This window comes from Canis lupus, chromosome 22 (assembly GCF_048164855.1).
Source record: "Canis lupus baileyi chromosome 22, mCanLup2.hap1, whole genome shotgun sequence".
NCBI classification, from domain to species: Eukaryota; Metazoa; Chordata; class Mammalia; order Carnivora; family Canidae; genus Canis; species Canis lupus.
In genome coordinates this window covers 39,058,807-39,079,352 of record NC_132859.1, presented here as the reverse complement: position 1 = coordinate 39,079,352, position 20,546 = coordinate 39,058,807, and the positions used below count along the sequence as shown (strand labels likewise).

At 43.3% G+C, this 20,546-nt stretch overlaps 1 long non-coding RNA gene across 3 annotated transcripts in view; it reads right to left on the bottom strand.

Moving 5' to 3' along the window:
* Positions 1-20,546, bottom strand: part of LOC140614155 (uncharacterized) — a 77,543-nt gene that overhangs the window by 10,674 nt on the left and 46,323 nt on the right. Inside the window, exons 7-8 of one of the 3 annotated variants that reach the window (XR_012015055.1) lie at positions 5,494-5,858; positions 4,049-4,178 (exon numbers count right to left, since the gene is read on the bottom strand). The exons of 1 other annotated variant lie outside the window; for it this stretch is intronic. This is a non-coding gene — a long non-coding RNA (uncharacterized lncRNA). Of the gene's footprint in view, positions 1-4,044; positions 4,179-5,493; positions 5,859-20,546 lie in introns of those variants that run through there. One more of the 3 variants, XR_012015056.1, reaches the window with a different exon arrangement.

Sequence of the window (20,546 nt, the reverse complement as noted above, 5' to 3'; positions counted from 1 at the left end):
ACTACTGCAATCTGGTGCCTACATTCAAGGTAGAAGAAAATACTGCATTGCCATCAAAGATTAGGGTAAATAAAAGGGTTAATTTTTTTTCTACCTAGGCACGAGGATCCCAGGTTAAGAGCACCCCCATTAATCAGTCCTGCATGTAACTGTGTCAGTTTCCTCCACACAATCTTTTCACGGTGTCTCTTCTTTCTTCAACCTGTTCTGGCTCTCTATTGCTCATTCGCCCCAAATCAAATTACTGGGCTCAGTATTTAGGAGCCCTCATGATACCTGCTATGCTACTTGTCCAAACGTTTCTGGCATCATCATTCACCTTGGATTCTGCTCCCTAGCAAGGTAATTTTTCTTTTTCTTTCTTTCTTTCTTTCTTTCTTTCTTTCTTTCTTTCTTTCTTTCTTTCTTTCTTTCTTTCTTTCTTTCTTTTTCTTTCTTTCTTCTTTCTTTCTTTCTCTTTCTTTCTTCTTTCTTTCTTACTTTCTTTCTGATTTTATTTGTTTATTCATGAGAAACACACAGAGAGAGGCAGAGACACAGGCAGAGGGAGAAACAGGCTCCCCATGGGCTCCCATGGGGAGCCTGACGTGGGACTCCATCCCAGAACCCCAGGATCACAACCTGATCCAAAGGCAGACACTCTGCCACTGAGCCACTCAGGGGTCCCCCACAAAGTGATTTCTTTGTTATCTTGAGAACACAGGAAATGTGCACCTCAATGTTTTATCCAGGCTTCTACATTGTCTAGTAAAAGACATACCATTTGCTTAAGCAAAAAAAGGTTCAAGTGTGAATGGATCCAGGTGCACTAATAATGCTTCCTGGTATCTTTCTCTCTAAAGCTTTCTTTTTTCAGCCGTGGCTTTAATTTCAGGTAAGATCCCTCATATTATGGAAAGATAGGACTGGAAATCCAGGCTTTCGTACATTTTTTTTCAGCTTTCCAGTCCTAACAGGAAGAGAATCTCACTCTTAATTATATCAAGGTGGGATAAAGCTGGGATCCCTTCACTTTCCTTGACTACTGTGATCACCGAGCTAGAATATTCTGACTGAATAGGCCTATATAATGTGCCAGTCCCAGGGCTGGTGATGATGTCAGCATAGTTAAATCACATGGAAAAAACAAGGAAGGGGTGCACCCCAAAGAAAAATCAGGCTGCTGTTACCAACAGAACGGTTCTTAAAATGAGCAGGCAAAAACAATAGATAATGTACTACTTTCTTGAAGCCTGGGTACCAAATCTTTTGATAAAATATGTTCTTCCCCTTCAGTTTCCCCTAGGCAGGTCCCTTCTTTTGTTCACAGAAGGGTAGGTAGGTTGGATAATTAATATCATTGAGCATCTACTGTGTGCCAAGTGTTTCATATCTATGTCCGAGGCTTAAAATTTGTAGTCACAGCTTGCAAGAACAGCGGTGGAATTCAGTTTATTTCTCCATAATCAAACTCAACTTGTTCTTTGGGGTGGGATCGGGGAGCTTTTGTCACATCAAGATAACTCAGATTCTCCTGGCTTAAAATTTAATTTCTTTTTGAGTCAGCGCTCAATCAATTCAGGCTTTACACTTAGTTAATTCAGAGTCGAAATTCCCTTTCAAGGTTGATCTCCCTTCTTAGGGGTTCTCCCTTCCCCCTTTGTCTCCAGGATGCTGCCTGAGTGCAAGGGAGAGCATGCACAGCAGCATCTCGGCTGCAAGGCAAGGCTGTAATCCAGTGACTGCCCCCTTGGGCCTCAGCTGAGCTCCCTCGTTCTCACCCTTGGGGAGTGGGCCTTCATTCCCACTGCATGCTTGCTGTATTGACTGCTGTCCAATGACCAAGCCATGGGCTGTTGTCACGATGTCTGTACTTGACACCGTCTTTCTCCTGACCCCAGGCCCCTCTCAGTGTGTGGATCCTTCAGCCTTCTGCTGGGTCCCTCCACTGGGACACAAGGAACTATGGATGTCTGTGGGAACCACAAATATTATCCCAGGTGCTCTTGCTGCCTCCATTTGCCTTCCTACTCTACTGTGGCACTCTAAGAGGCTCCCAGGGGATTCTCCTGCACGTTCAGCATGTCCTGAATTCATCTGACCTGGTTTTTCTAGCATCTTGCACACATCTCTAAACCACATTCCCTATGGGATGGGAGGATCACACCTTACCTATAATCTTGTCCTTTTCCATGTACCCCTGTGCTTTTATCTCCTCCCTGAGTGGCTGAGCTTCTCTTGGGACACATCTTCTTCCTCCATCCTCGAGTCCTGAGTTTACAAGCTTTTGACCTTCAGAAGCAGCAATCTTTTTTTTTTCTTCATTCTCAGAAAGTCACAGATTCTACAAAATGAAAACTCCTAGCTTTCACATCTATTATCTCCAGATATGCTTTGGGAGTCTATTTTGAATGTCCAAAGCCAACCATCTGGTGCTCTGCTCCTGTCTGAGTTCTGTTGTCCTCCTGAAAGGATGAATGCCTCACCCTCCCAGCTGAAGAGCAACAGCTCAACAGAAACGACCTGTATGAGTCTCTCGTTGCAGCTGTAACAAACTGCCACAAGCTTAGTGACTTCATATAACACATCTTCAGACCTGTAAGACAAGGAGTCCAAAATGGCTTTTATTAGATTTAGACTGGAACCTTTGTGTCTGCAGGGCTGCATTCTTTTTAGAGGCTGTAGGGGAGAATTTACCTTCATCAGCTTTTGGAGGCTGTTTGTACTCCTTGGCTGGTGGCCCTGCATCCCTCTCACCTCTGTTTCTGTCTTCACAGCTCCTTCTCTGACTCTGTCCTCCTGCTTCCCCCTTAGAGGGAACTCTGTGATTACATTGGGCTCACATGGGACTTGCAGGATACTTTCCCCATCTCAAGACCCTTAATTACATCCTCAAAGGCCTTTTTTTTTTTTTTTTTTACCATATAAGGTAACGCAGTTACAGATTCCAGGGACTATGATGTAGGTATCCTTAGGGAGCATTATTCAACTTCCCATACTATGCAAAATTTTAAAAAAATTATATTAAAAATATTGCAAGATAATACCTTGCTCTATGTTCTAATTTGTTATATCTTTCTAACAACCCTATATGTCGAGTGCTGTTATTCTCATTTGACAGAAGAGTTAAGTAAAGTTTGGGTCAACAACTGTCTGACTCCAAAGCCAGTATTCTCTATTACCTCATGAAGAGTCCTTCTTCCCTCACAAGGCTACCTCAGCCCATACCAAATTTTCCTTTAACGCAAATCACCAGACCATGTCTCCATGTGGCAACTTACCATTTAATTATATACTGTTTGGAGTATATTCAGAGTATAGTATGGGATGTGTGTGTGTGTGCGTGTGCGCGCGCGTAAGCCTTTCTTACCAGACAGAATCATAAATGCCTAAGCTGGGAAAAGATCTATTGCCTCTTTTGAACCACTCCAGTAGAGTCACCATGGGGTGGCCACACAGTAAATATTTCTAAAAACTTGCTGATTTGATAGTTAGTACTAGAATTTGCACCATCCAGTCAGCTAGCTAACTTTATTGAGTTGCTGTGGTATGGTAGACCCTGGGCCTAATTGAGAGACAGAAGTAAAAGACATACTCCTCATACTAAAGACATCCACAGTCTGATTGTAATAATAGTACCTATTGCTCCTCTCCCATGGAACACCAGACCATGGGCCATACATGTCAGTTATTAAATCCTCACTGAATTCTAAAATTTAAAGGTGAGCTTTTTGACTTTTTGGTCCTTTTGCTTCTCTTCTTATGATTCTTTCCTTGTTTATCAGACCATTCTCATGGACTGATAAACAAGGAACTGGTTAGACTGAAATTGCATCCCAATTTCAGGCTAACCAAAGATGATGATTTGGTAGTTCCATTCACAAAAAGGTAGACACGTGAAGCCTGCCATGATACCAGAAGAGGATACTGGGATTTTAGATAATTCAGTATTTAGGTTTTCCTAGGTCCCTAAAAATTCTTGTCAAAGGACTATTGGTCATGACAACAGGTTTTTGTAATCGGTATGGTTAAAGGTACTGGCAGAACTGGAGATGATTTGGGGGCCAATTAGATGGCTGCTTACCAGGCCCAAGTGCATGGCTGCCTGAGGAGTCCTGCTAGTGAGTCTCAGAAATCTCCAAATTACATTCATCCTTGGTCACATTAATATTTTCTCCACTTCCTGGCCATCATCTTGTCTTTAATGACATGAGGTGGATGTGTATAGGAAAAGAGAAGTTGAAAACAAAATAGAAATGTTATTAACTATTGTTGGAGCCCACCGAGGGTGAGGCATTCGATGTGGGGGCGGGGGGAGGCTTTATGTACAGTATCTCACTCATTCTTTCTAAATATCTCTAAGAAGGTAAGTGTAATTATCCCCATTTTATAGATGGGGAGATGGATCTCATAGAGCTTAAGTAACTTGACTGAGGTAAAAAGCCAGGGTATGGTGAAGGACATTTTCATATCCTGGTCTCTTGGTTTCCCCAAAGCCTGCATTGCTCTGGTTTGGAAATATGGCACGGAGGCTGCCTGGAGGTATTGAAGTGGCCCTAGCAGGGCCTTTCCTTTGTTCCCTAAACTACATTCCTTGGACCAATGTTCTGTGAAATATAAGTAACATCCGTGCCCCTTCCCCTCTCCCCAGATAACAGGTTCTGTAGTCAAATAACTTTTGGAAATGCCACTTTCCATGGTCTTAGAGAATTATCATAAATTAGCATACTGAAGACCTATAAAGCCTGTACAATGGAGACAACCTAGGTCAAGTCCACCTTCCCCCATACGTATTTCACAACTGTAATGCTTCAGCCTCTAAGGGAACATGTGCATTTGGGGAACATCCACATAGCACAGAGGCAGTGCCCAGCTTTGAAGGGAAGGTGAGAGAAGTAGAAAGAGAAGACAAAGCCAAAGGAAAGAACCATTCTCTGTTTCCTCCTTTGAAAACAGGCAGATGTCACCAAGGATGCCCAAAGGCTGTGAAAACTTCCCACTCTCTCCTGTGCAATCTTTAGGGAGGGAGCTTGTGGGTCATGGACTGCTTATGGAATGGTTATTACAATTATAGGCATTAAGGAGCGTCCTCTCGGTAGATTAGCAGATGTTGTTGAGACTACAATGCAATAATATCACGAGCCTGATTTTCTGGGTCGAGGAGAGCCAAGGAGTGGGAAAGAGCCTCTCCCTCCACTTTCTGGATCTTTGTGTGTTAGCCTTCAGCGAATACACCTCAAGATACAATTTTAAATTAAAAAACAAGAAAGTGTATTGGATTAATTCATCATGGCTGGTTTTCTACCTGGAGCAAAACCGACTTTCTAAGCTACCCATCCAAGATTGCACAGGAAATGGCACAAAACCTGGGCTGGAGTTTTCATTACACAGTAGCTCCCTGGGCAAGTCTGAAACCAAGGGCTGAGGAGTCTGTGGAAGAGCAATGCAAAGCCCGGGCTTCTCAGAGGTACCTGCCCCTTGTCTCCTGGGTTAATAGCGCTGTTCTGTTCTTACCGTGCTGTTTTATCTGCTGATTTCATTGTGCATTGCTGGAAGATTTTGAGTTGAAAATGCTATGTGGTTAATTATACAGCTAATGAGCTCTGGGGAGTTTGCTTTCAGATTCCCTCACTCTAGGTGACAAGTGGAGAAAGTGCCACATAACATCTTCTGCCCTTAGGGAGTGAGTTAAACAGAGCTAAAGTCAGATTTTGAAATGCAGCACATTTATAGGAGGAGCATCTGGAGTTCTTGGATTTCTTGTACCAGGTGTATCAGTAAATCCTTTCTCTCTTCCTGGAAAGGCCTTTTGTACAGAGTGGGTTTTCTTGCCTTGGTTATATTCCTTTACATGCTTCTATGCACCAGCAGAGCTGTTCCTGAAGGGGAGGAGGGGAAAGATGTGATATTTTACTAGCATCACTTCTTCTGGGTCTTCTGATGGGTCCTGCAAGCCTGTAGAAATCCCAGGGCCATCCATGGGTCTGTATTCCCCCAAATGTTAAATGCAATAAACTTTAAGCACCCATTCTTAGGAAGCTACAAGAATCAATTTTCCACAATAAATGAGAAACCAAAAAAGTGAAAGGTTTGGCGTTAGGAAGCTGACAATCCCACACAGAAGTGTGGTGCAGGGAAACCCCTGGATGAAAATGAAGGCAAGCCCGGGAATGACAACTGTGAAGCAGATCCCAGAGGACAAGACAAAAGGCTCTAGCAGGGAGAGTTTAAATTGAGAGGAAAAATGAAATGAATTGTAGAACAACTAGCAATAGCTATAGAGAAAACTTAGTAAATGAAAAAATAAGGCAACTATGAAATCCAGATAAAATGACAAGTTATACAAGAAGGGAAACATTGATAGCATACTACTTGGTTTGCCAGCGAATAAGTATTATAGAGCTATCATATTATAATAAAAATATAATGAGATGAAGGACCTGGAAGTGGAGGGGTAGAGGTTTTTAAGAAAGTTAAATATTTACCTGCTCTTATGAGTCATCAGTACATAATTTCTAAAACTGGCAAATGAAGAAATAGCAATAAAATATGTGCTTTGGTTAGCTGTGAAAAACTGAAACATGAACTCATAATGAATTAAACTAGACAAAAGTTTTTATTTCTTTCTCCTTCAATATAACTAGACAGTCCAGGGTTGTGGTGATAGTTCTATTCCACAATCTCCTCAATATACTCCAGTCTCCTATAACTGGTCTGATAGGCTTTCATCCCCAAGTTAACCTCATGGTTCAATGGGGCTGCTTAGATTCCAGCCATTAGGTCTGAATTTTGGCCATCAAGAAGGAAGAAAGAATGAAGAAGAAAGCAGTCACAGGATATGTTTCAGCTGTCTTTTAAGGAACTTTCTTGAAAGTTACATATAACACTTTTATATCTCTTTGACCTGGATTCAGTTGCATAACTATATGAAATTAAAAGGGGGACTTGAAAAAATATTTTTTTTCTGGAAATCATGAACTCAGCTAAAAATTCGGGTATGTATATCTATGGGGGAATGGGAAAACAGTTATAAAAAAATGGCCATTTTTTCGACACATATAATTTAGAAATATGGGAGTAAATTCCAGAAATATCTAAATTTATTAGAATTAGTTACTGATTGGAAAATGAGGACTTTGGATGGGGGGTGCATATTATTGCTGTATTTTGTTACAAAATTTTGATACTTTTATCCCTTACCTTTTTAAGAAATTATATGCATTGTATTATATTGATAAATAAGTTAAAAGAAACAATAGGAGTCCCTGGCATGTGGGTGTGATAGCAGGCTATGCAGGTTGGGAGGATGTTTCTCTCCATTTTTTCTTCATAATTACCCCTGCTTGCTTGCTTGCTTGCTTGCTTTCTGTTTGTTTGTTTATTTATTTATTTATTTATTTATTTATTTATTTATTTATTTTACCCCTGCTCATTTCTAAACATAAAGTGAATCTGGTATTCTTTTTTTTTTTTTAATTTTTTAATTTATTTATGATAGTCACACACACAGAGAGAGAGAGAGAGGCAGAGACATAGGCAGAGGGAGAAGCAGGCTCCATGCACTGGGAGCCCGACGTGGGATTCGATCCTGGGTCTCCAGGATTGCGCCCTGGGCCAAAGGCAGGTGCCAAACCACTGCGCCACCCAGGGATCCCTGAATCTGGTATTCTTAAGTGCCATTGCAAATTGAAAAATTATGATTCCAAATTACAGAGAGATAATAATTAGGCTTATATGGTCTTCTCTCTTTCTACTCTATATTTCTTGCTTTCCTATGAATACAAAGAAAATCTTCCCAGTAGACATCAGAAGCAATTATGATGGCAATAAATAAGTGACACATCTCAGAGACTTCAATAAGATCTGTGCACTTCCAAGGTGTTAGATATCTCCTTTTGGGAAGCTGGGCATCTTTCTACTGTGGTTTTCCTCTTAATTCATAACCTTTTAAACTGTAAAAAACAGTGAAGTTTAATCTGGAGATTCTGATCTCATTCTCTCAACTTCTTTGCTGGTAAATATTTCCCCCTCTCCAAATTCATATCCACCCCTGACTTAGAGAATGTCTCAGAGATTCCAGCTTTCTTGTCTCAGTGCATGTCTTGAGTGCTCAATTTATCTGCTGTATAAAAATGATCCACAGCCACAGAGAAGAAAATAGAATCTTAGATGAGAGAAACATAGTGCATGTCTCATGTGCCTGGGGGATAGTGATCAAAATGATATCAATAAAATTATTATTAGCTTCTGTAATCGTCATTTAATTGAAGTTCAACTTACTGAATGTAGTTGGACTTATTAAATAGTAGGTTGTGTTTTTTATAGGTCACCCCTGATGTAGGACAACTCTGCAAGGCAGGTATTACCATCATCCTCACTTTAGAGATAAAGAAATAGCTGAGATGTGTCATATCTACACTAAAGTTTAACAATGAATCAGTGGAGTTTGGATTTAAACTTAGGACTGTCTGACAAAATCCTTGCTCCTTGTTTTTTTGTTTTTAAGATATATTTATTTATTCTGGGGAGGGGGAAGAGGGACAGAAGGAGAGGGAGAGGGAAACTCTAAGTAGACATCCCTCTGAGCTCGATCTCACAACCCTGAGATCACCACCCCAGCAGAAACTCTAGAGTCTTAGAGCAGAAACCAAGAGTCCCATGATTAACCAGCTGTGCCACCCAGGCATCCCAAAGTCTTTGCTCTTTGGATAGCATGACTTTGAATTTCTGGTAGCTACCCCATCCTAGGTCCAAGCTTCCAGTGTGTTCTGAACATGTCTTAAGTGCTATGCTAGCTTCAATGAAGAACACATAACTGGATGACACCGAATTCATAGTACTCACTTTTCCTGTTAGAAGTGCCCTGGTTCAGTTGATCACAACTATTCCATTATTGAACAGATGCTGGCAGTGCCCCATGTATATCCTTTCATCCTTACAATCTAAGTGTGCACTGTCTGATTTCAAACACGTGGCACCTGCATTTCTTTCATTTGGAACTGTTTCTTCTCACTGGCCTTGCTAAACAGGCCTGAAAAACTGGGGAGTTAATGCCATCTGAGAGCTGCTCTCTAGCAATGATGGTTGATGACGTATCAATATGCCAACTCCCTTGCCCCTTGTGTGGGAAATCTGAGGTTTGTGTCCTATCCTGGCTCTGTCACTCCCCACAGGATTAGGCTACAGTTGTCCACAGCGGTAACTGACTGGATAATGAGCCTTTCATTGGCTGCTTTTCCTCCCCTGTCCCTGTTTTCCACACCCCTGGAGTGTTTCTGATAGCTTCCAAATAATGTATTTATGTTCAAATTCTTCTCTCAGCTCTTCCTTGTGGTGTTAATTCAAACTGAAACAGCATCCTTATCTATAGAAAAGTTGAGGACCAGGGGTGGTTTGGTTTAAAGCACAAACTTCAAACTTCATGGGTGAAGTGAGACTTGAGCTCGACATGGGGGTAGGATTTGGGTAACAGGTGGGGAGAAGGGGACAGCACAGGTGAAGGTGGCGAGATGTTCAAGGGGGCAGGTGGGGAAATGGGGTGCAGATTGGTAGTGGACTTTCATCCTGGATGATGGGGTCAGACTAATGCAGGAAAAGGAGTGCGGTCAGCAGGGAACAGGGCACCATCCCAGGTGTTTGAGTAGTGCCGGGAACTGTTGGAGGCACTATTTCCATCAGAGGCTGTGTCTGGCTGGGAGCAAGCAGACAGAATGAGGAAGGACAGTGCTGAGTCAGAGAAGCTAGTGGGAAATGTCCATGTGATCGAAATAGAAGGAAGACTGCATCTCAAGTGGAGGCAAAAATACAGTGAGGAAGAGTGGTTGTGAGTCATCAAAGGAGAATCCATTGTATTTAGTGGCTGACTGGCTACAAAGGACGGGCGAGATGAGTCAGTGGTGGCTGCTCTCCTCAGCCCACAAACCTGACGCCTCAAGCTGTGAGCAGCACTAATGACAGGCTGGTGCGGCTGGAAGAAACCAATTCCCTCCAATGGTAAAGTGCACACGGTGTCTGGCTCTCTCTGCTTCTCCTTCCCAAGGCCACGCTGAGCTCCTGTTGGATGGCAGCTACTATCTAGAGTGCACTTTTTAATTAACTGAAGCGGTGCTAAAGAGCTCGAGCTGGGGTCAGACCCAGCAGAGCTCCAATCCTACTCCTGTTGCCCAGGTGTATGGCTCTGAGCAAGCTTAGTAATGTCCCCAGCCTTGGTTTCCTTAGCTTTTCAATGTGGATGAGACGAGTCTCTCTCCTTTATGATGGTGCTTTGGGGATTTAACAAGATAATACATGGGAGTGGTCATTGCAATCCTGCAAGTGCTCAGGAAATGATGTCAATTATTCTTATCAAGGTAGGATGAACTGTCTCTCCCTTGCAATAACCATAAGAAAAGAAGATTATTAAAGTAAAAAACAAAAACAAAAACAAAAACTCTATCAATATTTGTATCTAAATAGCTCTCTCTATTGTGAAAAATAATTTTCCCTCTACTCTTCTAGGTTCTTGACTGAGAACCCCATGTAGTAAAAGGTGGATTAATGGGAGAAAAACAAACAAGATTTTATTTTTTTATAGATTTTATTTATTTATTCATGAGAGACATGGAGAGAGAGGCAGAGACATAGGGAGAACGAGAAGCAGGACCCCGATCCGGTACTCGATCCCAGGACCCCCCAAGATCATGACCTGAGTTGAAGGCCTATGCTCAACCACTGAGCACACAGGCATCCCCAAACAGGGTTTTAATAACATGTATACTTCCCATATACATGGGAGAGACTCAGGAAAACTGAGTAGCTCCCTGACATGGCCTGAGCCATCACCTTAAATACCGTCTTCAGCCAAAGGCAAAAGAAGATGTAGAGGGGTTGGGGAGGCCAGTTATGGAAGGTGATCCTGAAAAAACACAGTAGACAATAGCAAGTTTGTTATGTAGATTTAAGTCCTTGCTTCTCTATTGATGAGAGTTTCTAGGAATTTCGAGTCATCCTCCTCTTCCTGGTACAGGGAGGGAGACACTCTTACATATGAAGATTTCTCTTATAAGCGTGAATTTCCCTCACAAAAGAATAACTTCTACTCAGTTTCCAGAGCTTCACCTGTGTCTGTTTCTTAATAATCGGCCTAAAATAATTCTTATACCAAAGGGGCATGCTTAGGGATGATATATTCTGCTCCCCTTCACTATCTACCCATCTGAGGCCTAGAAGCAAATAACACTGTTCAGGATTCTGCAGAAAGCTCAGCATTAGGATTGTGGATGAAGAAATAATCTTCTCAGCTCCAGACAATTTTTTCATCTCTCGATAGCTCCAATATTGGGGGAGTTTCTATTCTATTCTTTGTGCCAGAGATCATATCCCATTTCATGGATGGCTTTAGGTCAATAAGTAGGTCTATTTTTTGCTCTTCAAAAGGCTCAAACACAATTCATTTCAAACAAAAGTCACCACCCACCTCGCCTCCCTTTCATGCTCCTGACCATGAAAATGGTCCGGCACACACAGAACTCCCGCCCCGCTCAGCCGCCCAGTGGGGAGGATGGCAATGTGAATTCTTAAACACAGACCTGAGCTAAATAGGCACAATTGTCTCGTAGGGCAGGGATGACAAAGGGAATGCACCCTCTTTCATTCTGTTCTGAAGTCTGTGCTGGCTGATTCTTCAGCTGGCCAATTCACAATGCGGTGTTTCCGAGAGCGGTTATTTAGCCTGAAAAAAGCCTCTGAATTGACTAGGATGTCGTCTTGTGGCATTTTTCTTGGGCTTTCTGAGTGTGCCTGAGGCTTTCTGTTAATCCTGGACTGAATCCTAGGTAAGCCCTCGACTGGGCCTTCTCTCCCAACCTCCCACCTGCCTGGCACGGGTCCCCCTGTCGCCCCCCACACATGGCAGGGCTGCTAGTGAGGCCGGATCCTCGGTTTTCCTCTGGTCATCAGGGGAAAGTGCCACAGTGCCGCAGCTCTCAAACTGACCTTCCCTGTGACTAACATCTCCCATAGGATCAAACTGCGTGATTTCAGATTTCAGGTACTTAACAGAAATCCCCAAATGCTGGAAAGGCCTCTCCTAAATCTCCTCAGTATCAAAATGGCAAAATCCTGAAAGGGCTGCTCATCTCTGTTTTCAGGGGCTTAGGCCCTCGGCTGAACTGGGGAAGGGCAGATTTCATTAATCACCCAGTCTGGCTTCTTCAGAGCAGGATTCCATCCCCTGGGAGCAAAACCCTGTGCCTGGAGCTGCCAGGGTGAGGTTTCCAGGGGCGAGATGGGGAGTTTGGAGAGGATGAGATACACATCTTTTAATAAAGCCTGAAACGTTAAATTGCAAAAGAGGGAAAAAATCATTTTGTTTCCGTTGGGTGCCAGCAGTGGGTAATTATAGAATAGAATGATTTGAGGATTCGGTTTCCTTCTCTAGAAAAGTGCTGGAAAACTACTGAATGTGGGGGCATGTTTTAGGCCAGTGCTGCAGAGTCACCACTGTACAGTGGTCTTCCTTTGGGACATCAAGGGTTTTGAAGCAAACTGGTGTAGTATAAATACCTGGGCTCCCCCAGCCCATTTCTTTAGGAGGCCAGCATGCCACCCCCAGCTGCTCTGGGTGTTGGTTGCTAAAGGCTCACAGCTGTCACCTTCTCCAGGGAAGGTCTCTCCATGGCCCGTGCTGCCATGCCCAGTGGTGATGATGGGTGATTATAACTCCTACTCCACCCTATCCCCACAAGATAGCCCAAAAGGCAGTGAGTGACTTTTACTGAGGGTAAAAATCCCAGGCCCGTGTTTTTTGGAAGGACGAGTGTGGTGCAATTTACTTCCCAGAGTTCATATTGGGATGGGTTGAGACTATGCTTCATTTAAAAGCATGCTTTTGCTTAGACTTTTATTTTCTTTAAAAATGTTATTTTTAGGGGCAGCCCGGGTAGCTCAGTGGTTTAGCACTGCCTTCAGCCCAGGATCCTAGAGACCCAGGATCAGGTCTCACATCAGGCTCCCTGCATGGAGCCTGCTGTGTCTCTGCCTCTCTCCCTCTCTCTCTCTCCCTTTCTCTCTCTCTCTCTGTGTCTCTCATGAATAAGAAAAAAAAAAAAAAGGAACTCAATAAATATTTTTTTAAAAATTTATTTTTATTTATTCATGAGAGACACAGAGAGTGTGAGGCAGAGACATAGGCAGAGGGAGAAGCAGGCTTTTTGTGCAGGGAGCCTGATGCAGAACTCGATCCCAGGACCCTGGGATCATGACCCAAGCCAAAGGCAGATGCTCAACCACTGAGCCACCCAGGTGCCCCTTGCTAAGACTTTTCATCTGCCTTATCCTGGATCCCTCATTTCCCTCTGAGTTTCACTTGAGGGTGTCCCCTCAGTAAATCACAGGCCTAAGAATCCCTGCTTCACAGGCCTAAGAATCACAGACCTAAGAATCCCTGCTCTGCGTCTGCGGAACCCAACCCAAGACACCTGGCTTATCCAGGAGGCAGGCTGGGAGCTGATTGGCTCTTTTGTCAGAGGCAGTGTAAAGTACTGCCCTCCCTTCTCTCTCCCAAAGTGCCGTCCAAGTAGATTCCAACTTAATTGTGGGCACACAGAGGCTTCTCATAGGATATGGCCTGCCCGACTATGATCCTCTTAAATTTAAAAAAAAAAAATGTTTCTTAAAAAAAAAAAAAAGATTTATTTATTTATTTATTTTAGGGAGAGAAAGAGGGAGGGAAAGAGAGAGAGACTTGAGTGGGAGGGGCAGAGGGAGAGGAGTGAGAATTCCTCCTGAGATTCAGAGCCTGATTGCCAGGCTCCATCTCATGACCTTGAGATCATGGCCTGAGTCAGACGCTTAACCATCTGGGCCACCCAGGCACCATTTAAATAAAAAATTAAAAGGAAAAAAGTTCTCACTGCTTATGAGCTGGATTTCAGTTGGATTTTTTCATAAGAATGCTTCATCAGTACAGCATGGGATTCTTGGAAGTTTTCTACTAATTAGAAAGTGACTCTCCTCCCCACAGTACTTCCACAATTATCCAACTACTCTAGAAAATTACACTTTTGATGTTCTTTCCATGTGTTTCGATTCTTTCTGCCAAAATCATGACTTTGAAACTCTTGAGTTTCCTCTTAGAACTAATTATCTTAGCTTCTGGAAGTGTATTAAAGTGCCCTTTCCTTTCCAAAAACTCTATCCGTATAAACGTTCCAAAAAATGAACGCTTTTTATTTCATTTTTGTAGAGCTTTTATTCTGAGTGGTTTAATTTAACACTAGTGAGAGGGAACTTGAGCACATGAATGGAAGATCCTGGTGGAAAAGGGTAAGAATTCAAGGGCAATGGCTTTCTCTAGTACTATCCCCTCTGTGTTATTCTGCCTTTTGGTCAAAAGGGAATGTCTTAGACTAGGGCTCCTTCTGTGGAAGCATACCCCGAGGTAAGAAGTTATGTGCAGGGACTCCTGGGTGGCTCAGTGGTTGAGCGTCTGCCTTCGGCCCAGGGTGTGATCCTGGGGCTCAGGCTTCCTGTGGGGAGCCTGCTTCTCCCTCTGCCTATGTCTCTGAGTTTCTTTCTGTGTCTCATGAATAAATAAATATTTTAAAAATGTTATGTGCAAATGACTTATTAAGGAAGTCCTATGATGGAGAATAGTAAGGCAGTGGAGCAGAAGGGCAGGGAGGAGAGGAAGACCAACAGGTGGCATTAACAGTAGAGTCCCAGAGAGAGCAGCTTCATCTGAATGCTCAGGGGAGCTCAGGGTACGAAGGATACCTCAGAGTTGGATATCCAGGAGGGAAGAGGGCTGGGATCCGGTCTCATCACCCACGAGTCATTGGTCAAGGGCTCCAGAGACAAGGTGGGATGGAAACTGACATTTCTGACTTTTTTTTTCCCTCTGTGGGCAAAACAGCTCCAACAGCATGAAAGAGATGTCTGAAATCAGTCACAGATGCAGTGTGTTCAAAGTCAACTGAATCAGAACCTGGGATTGGGACATGGAAATGGTATAAGGACTTGAGGGTGGAGCACTGACACAATCCACCTCAAGGAGGAAAATAAATAGAGAGCTAGGATATTTGGTCCAAACAGATCTGAATTTGAGGCATGAATGCCAAAGAATATCCTCTACGCTATATGCCAACCACCACACTGCTGTATGCCAACTGTCAGGTATCCCAGTCCACCCTGGTTGCTACCTGGTGACCATGGCCAAACTCATTCGGGGCCTGTTGTCAGACAGTTCACAGTTAATCAAGTTTGTACATGGTGACCTGTAGTTGGATAAATCAAATCTACTATAGTCACATATACTTGTAACGGTGGATGTCAGCATCTTTGTGCGTGGCTGAAGATTCAGGAAGCTGTGAATTAAAGGTAATCAGATCATGCCATTGCCAAATATGCTACTTTGGCATATTTTTAAAAAAGATTTTATTTATTTATTCATGAGAGACACAGAGAGAGAGGCAGAGACACAGGCAGAGGGAGAAGCAGGCTCCCTATGGGGAGCCTGATGTGGGACTCGAAACCAGATCCTGGGATTACTCCCTGAGCCGAAGGCAGACGCTCAACTGCTGAGCCACCCAGGCATCCCATGCTTTGGCATACTGATTATTTTGAGCTGAAGGCACTTGGGAAACAGCAGATACAGGAAGGTCTCTCTGGCCTCACCTTTCCTACCTAGAAGCTGACATAGAATTTCCTGTGAGGCAAGTGCCTTCCCCATACCAGGAAGATAAGAATATTCTTATCAGCAGAGACTAATCACCAGGGAGTCAATGCCAAAATGGGCCTGTACAAACAAACCTCCCCAAATAATCCTTCTTCACCCTTAGTTTCCCCCATATACTTCCTGGTCAACACCACACTATTTATTCCCTGCAACCCAAGCCCCTCTGTTTTCTGACATCACCTCAATTTATTGTTCTTGATGTAAAAAGGGGCTGTAAGCTTTTGAGCCTAATGGCTTCTTCAGGTTTTTGTTTTCTTTCTGAAAGCTCCCATGTATACCTAAAAATGTTAAATTTATTTGTATGCTGTATGCTTTTCTTGCTCATCTGACTTGTATCATTTCAATTCTTAGGCCAACCACAAAACCTAAGAGGGTAGAAGGAAGTTGTTCTTCCCCTATAGAACTCAAGCAGCAAACCCAGCAGATCATCATCTCCAAGGAGTGCTTGTAGGTTGGTTTTCAAATCTCCATGGACGTGGTAAGCAGGGCAGGTGCGTGATTCCGGAAGAGTATGGCAGGTTTGTGGTCGCCCTCTGGAGTGCATGGCAAATTCTCAAGCAATCTTTCTGGGACTTAAAGCAGGTGAGCACAGACAAGAAAGGACAGAGTGGCCCTGTTGCGGTGAAGAGGGAAAACTGGAAATAAATCCATGTGTGAGAGGTTGCTGATGGGGATTTTTCATTTGTCCCAGAATGTTGCCTGTTGGTCAAATCTGAAAACCATAGTACCTCACATTCTAAAGAGCTGCCAAAGACTAACACAGGGGACCCAGCTAGGTTTGCCAGAATCTGCCAATAAAAATAAATATAGGATAGCCATTTAAATTTAAATTCCAGATATATAACAAATTACTTTTAGTATAAATAAGTCCTAAATGTTGCAGCATACTGAAAAGTTGTCTATTCAATAAGTATGTCCCATGCAATACTTGGGACATAATCGTACAAAAACAATTAAAAAAATCTGAAATGTAAATGTAACTGAGGTTCCTGTATTTTATCTGGCAATGTGAGGTCCAATACTTGCAATCCAGGGCTTATTAAAATGGGGCAGAAGCATCTCTGATCTCACCTGTTGGCAGCCCAGCCTCACTGCCCCTCTTGTCTACATACTGAGAAGACTGGGAGAGGAGAGGGTCATTGGGGGCAGTTTTGTGGAGATAGCATTCTGGGGAATGAGGTTGTCTCCTTCCTTCCTCACAGAGGAGGGAGCGAGAATTTTATGTTTCTGTCTAAAGCAAGAAAGATGCAATATCCTCGAGGGCACTTATAGAGATTAGAGGTATATGCCCTGCAAGGAGAGGAGATTTTGATTTTCTGGTTGGATAGGATCTCTCTGATTAGCCCCTGTGCCCACCGAGCAGGAGAAACAGAGGGTAGGGTGGCAGGGAAGATGAGTATGCTTCACCATTTGGCTTGGTAAGGATGAACCCACGCATCCAGGGGGTGCTGCACAAAGTAGCTGGGCTTGAGCAGGTGTTCTGATATACCCCCTGGAGGGATGCCTGCTAGGCAAAGCACCACTAGCAGCAGAGGTCATGGGGAATGCCCCTGCACAGAGGCTTTGGGGCTGGGGGGCTGTATTAGCGTAGAGATAGAGCTGGATTTCCACTTCAGGGAACTGTAGGGTAGGGAGAAATCTCAAGGCTCTGTGATAACTCACCCCTATGCTTTCCAGTAATAGGAGGCCTAACCCAAGGTCTGGAGGTTCTGAAGGCTAGAAGGTGAAGGCCAGAGAAGTAGCCACAGCCAACAAGAAGAGGCAGGTCTCTATGGCCAAGGAAGTATGATGTTTCTGCTCTCACTGCCTCCTCCTGCTCCACCTGTTCCTCAGCCTCAGAAGAGGCAGAGCCTAGGATGGAAGGAGAGTGGTGTGTGCAAGCCTCCCACTCAACATGCACACTGTGTCCTCAGCCCAAAGTTTCACTTGGGGGAGGGGGCAGAGAGCATTGAAGTGCATATAAAATTAAAATTTAAAACTGGTCCAAACCAATATTAATAATGAAAATTCACTAAATACTTTGGAATCTCCCCAAGATGTCATAAAGAGAAAATGTGGATTTGATAAAGTGGGAATAAAAGGAGAGATGGGGAAGGAAAAGAACTCTTTTATGTCTAACTCCAAGGGGTATAAAAATGTTCATAAACCAGTGCCATCTAGCAAAGAGGAATCCAAGAAGGGAGATTCCCCTGGTGATGGGACAGCCGGGGCTCTGGGAGGGGCTACGCATGGAGGGGATGTGGTCCTGTTGCCCTGCCTGCAGCACTGCTGGAAGAGCAGGGAAGGGAGAAGCACCCCTGCCAGGCTGAAGACACCTGGACAAGTGTCCTCATGGAAGACACCCCCAGGGCCCAACCCAGCATGGGAGCCAGGGAGGTTCCGTGCCCCCAGACTGAGCCTGGGGTCTGGATTCGAGAAAGTGTAAATAACTGAACGAATGTGGGTGACTTTTAAATGCGGATTATAACCAATAAAAGTTTAAGTTGGTAAACTGCACCAGTTATCATTCAAATCATCTCTCTCTGATATTGGAATAATTTCTACTTATATGCAACACCACTGAGTAGATGCATATGAAAATACATTCACGTAAAAATGCCTTTGGTATGATGAATTCTGTGATTCTGCTCCAGTTCTGATTGTATCTTATGAATAAAAGTTCCTGGGTGAAGACTCAGCCGACAGCTGTGCTGATGATGTACGAGGCAGGGCTGGCCCTCGTTCCCATTTCCACGCTTGCGACTGCCCCGGAGGGCTTAGCGAGGTAAGAACTTGCATATGTCGGTGGAATGGGAAGCCCTGACGCATGGGTTGCTGCTTGGAAGCGGATCTGATAAAGAAGGCAGGCCCCATTTTTCCATAGTCAATTCCAGCTGACAATCTTTACTCTAAGCTCTACTTTCTTTGGTCCCTTTCACCATGTCAGACACAATGCATTGCTTTTTTTTTTTTTTTTTTTTTTTTTATTGCTGCAGAAGCTGTCAAAAGTATTTTTCCAGCTTGCTAATCCATGATTTTTTAAAATGATGGGTAATAATATTCACACTGATCTTGCAAATCGGAGTTTGTGATAACTAGCCCTTTCCCATATACCGTAATCGCTCAAGTCAAAATAGGCGATCACAAGTTTGCAAAGTTGGACGGAAAAGAGGCAATATTTAAAAATCATAGTTGTATTGAGTATTGAGGTTGAGAGGTTAGCAAAATTCTCTTATCTTTTTTTCCTGGCTGGCTTGTTAGGTCAGGTGATTTTTAGGAGAGGATTATCATTAAATAATGTCTATTTTCTGTAGCGTGGTACCCTTGAGAAAATTACTTAACCTCTTTGCACCTTAGCTGTATCCTGTTTAACGAGGATAATAATAGCATTTAGCTCTTAGAGTTGTTAAGGTTAAATAGGCTTTTATAAATCTCTATCTGTATAAATCTGTATAAATATAGGTCTGGATACAGATACTGAGATATAGATAGAATCTTAAATCTGTTCCCAGCACATAGGAGACTCTTAATAAATATTATTTTGGGTAGTACTGCTACTGCTATTATTATTATCAGTTGTCAGGATAGTAAGAGGGCAGTATGGCATAGTAGCAAAAGCACACATAGGTTTTAGGGAAAGTGAATTCTCAAGACATAGCTCTGCCACTTACTGTGAGACCTTGGGCCCAAGTTAATGAGCACAGGAGCTGAATCACGAAATGGGCAAAACAATGCTCTTGGTACATGATATTCAGTAAGGAAAGTGAGGATTGAATAAGGTAATGCATGTTAGTGCCTGGCACCTAGCAGTCCTCAGTACGTACTAGCCTCTTCCCCCATTTTTGGAGGGCCAGTAAAAGACCCTAGGTTTTGCATCTTTACATTCATTTCTTTGTCCTGATACATTTCACCCTTCTCCTTCATTCTGACAAAATGAAATAAAATACATTTGAAATAAAATACATGGTTTCCCTGGACCCCATCCTACCCTATTCTTCTATGGAAGGATTAACATATCAGCAACACTCAAATAATGGAGTTGAAATGACTCATCTTTGTTCTCCAGGACCCCTGAGTCTAGTTAAGTAATTTAATTTAGTGAACAGTACACGTCCAGGTGAACATGTGAGAGTGATTTGGTTTTCCTCTCTGAACCTCCTACTGAAATAGGATAGTCCCAGCAACTGCCTCATCTGACTCCCCAAGGTTTGAACTTAGGCACCTCCCTGACCTTAGGAAACACTTGGGATACCCGGGAGGTAAGCTCAACTACAGAGCCACATTCTCTGCTATAGGAGCTGTGGGCCGGTGAAGGGGTGTCAGATGACCTAGGTGGTCTTCCATCTCGGCTCCACAGTGGGAGCTTTGAAAAATCTCTGTGGCCAGCCTGCATCCCCAGTGCCACTTAATCAGAATAAAAAAAATTATCTATCTATCTATCTATCTATCTATCTATCTATCTATCTATCATCTATCATCATCTATCATCTATCTATCTATCGATCATCTATCTATCTCCAGGTGGTTTTGATGTGCAGTTAAGACTGAAAACAGGGATCCCTGGGTGGCGCAGCGGTTTAGTGCCTGCCTTTGGCCCAGGGCGCTGATCCTGGAGACCGGGGATCGAATCCCACATCGGGCTTCTGGTGCATGGAGCCTGCTTCTCCCTCTGCCTATGTCTCTGCCTCTCTCTCTCTGTGTGTGTGACTATCATAAATAAAAAATAAAAATAAAAAAAAAAAGACTGAAAACAGCCTTCTCTGGCAACTCCACTCAGACCTTCATGCGACAGGGAAATGCTTTGGTAAATACAATGACCATTACTTTTCAAATGTAATGGAACCTCATAATTCCATTTAGCATTTGCTAACTC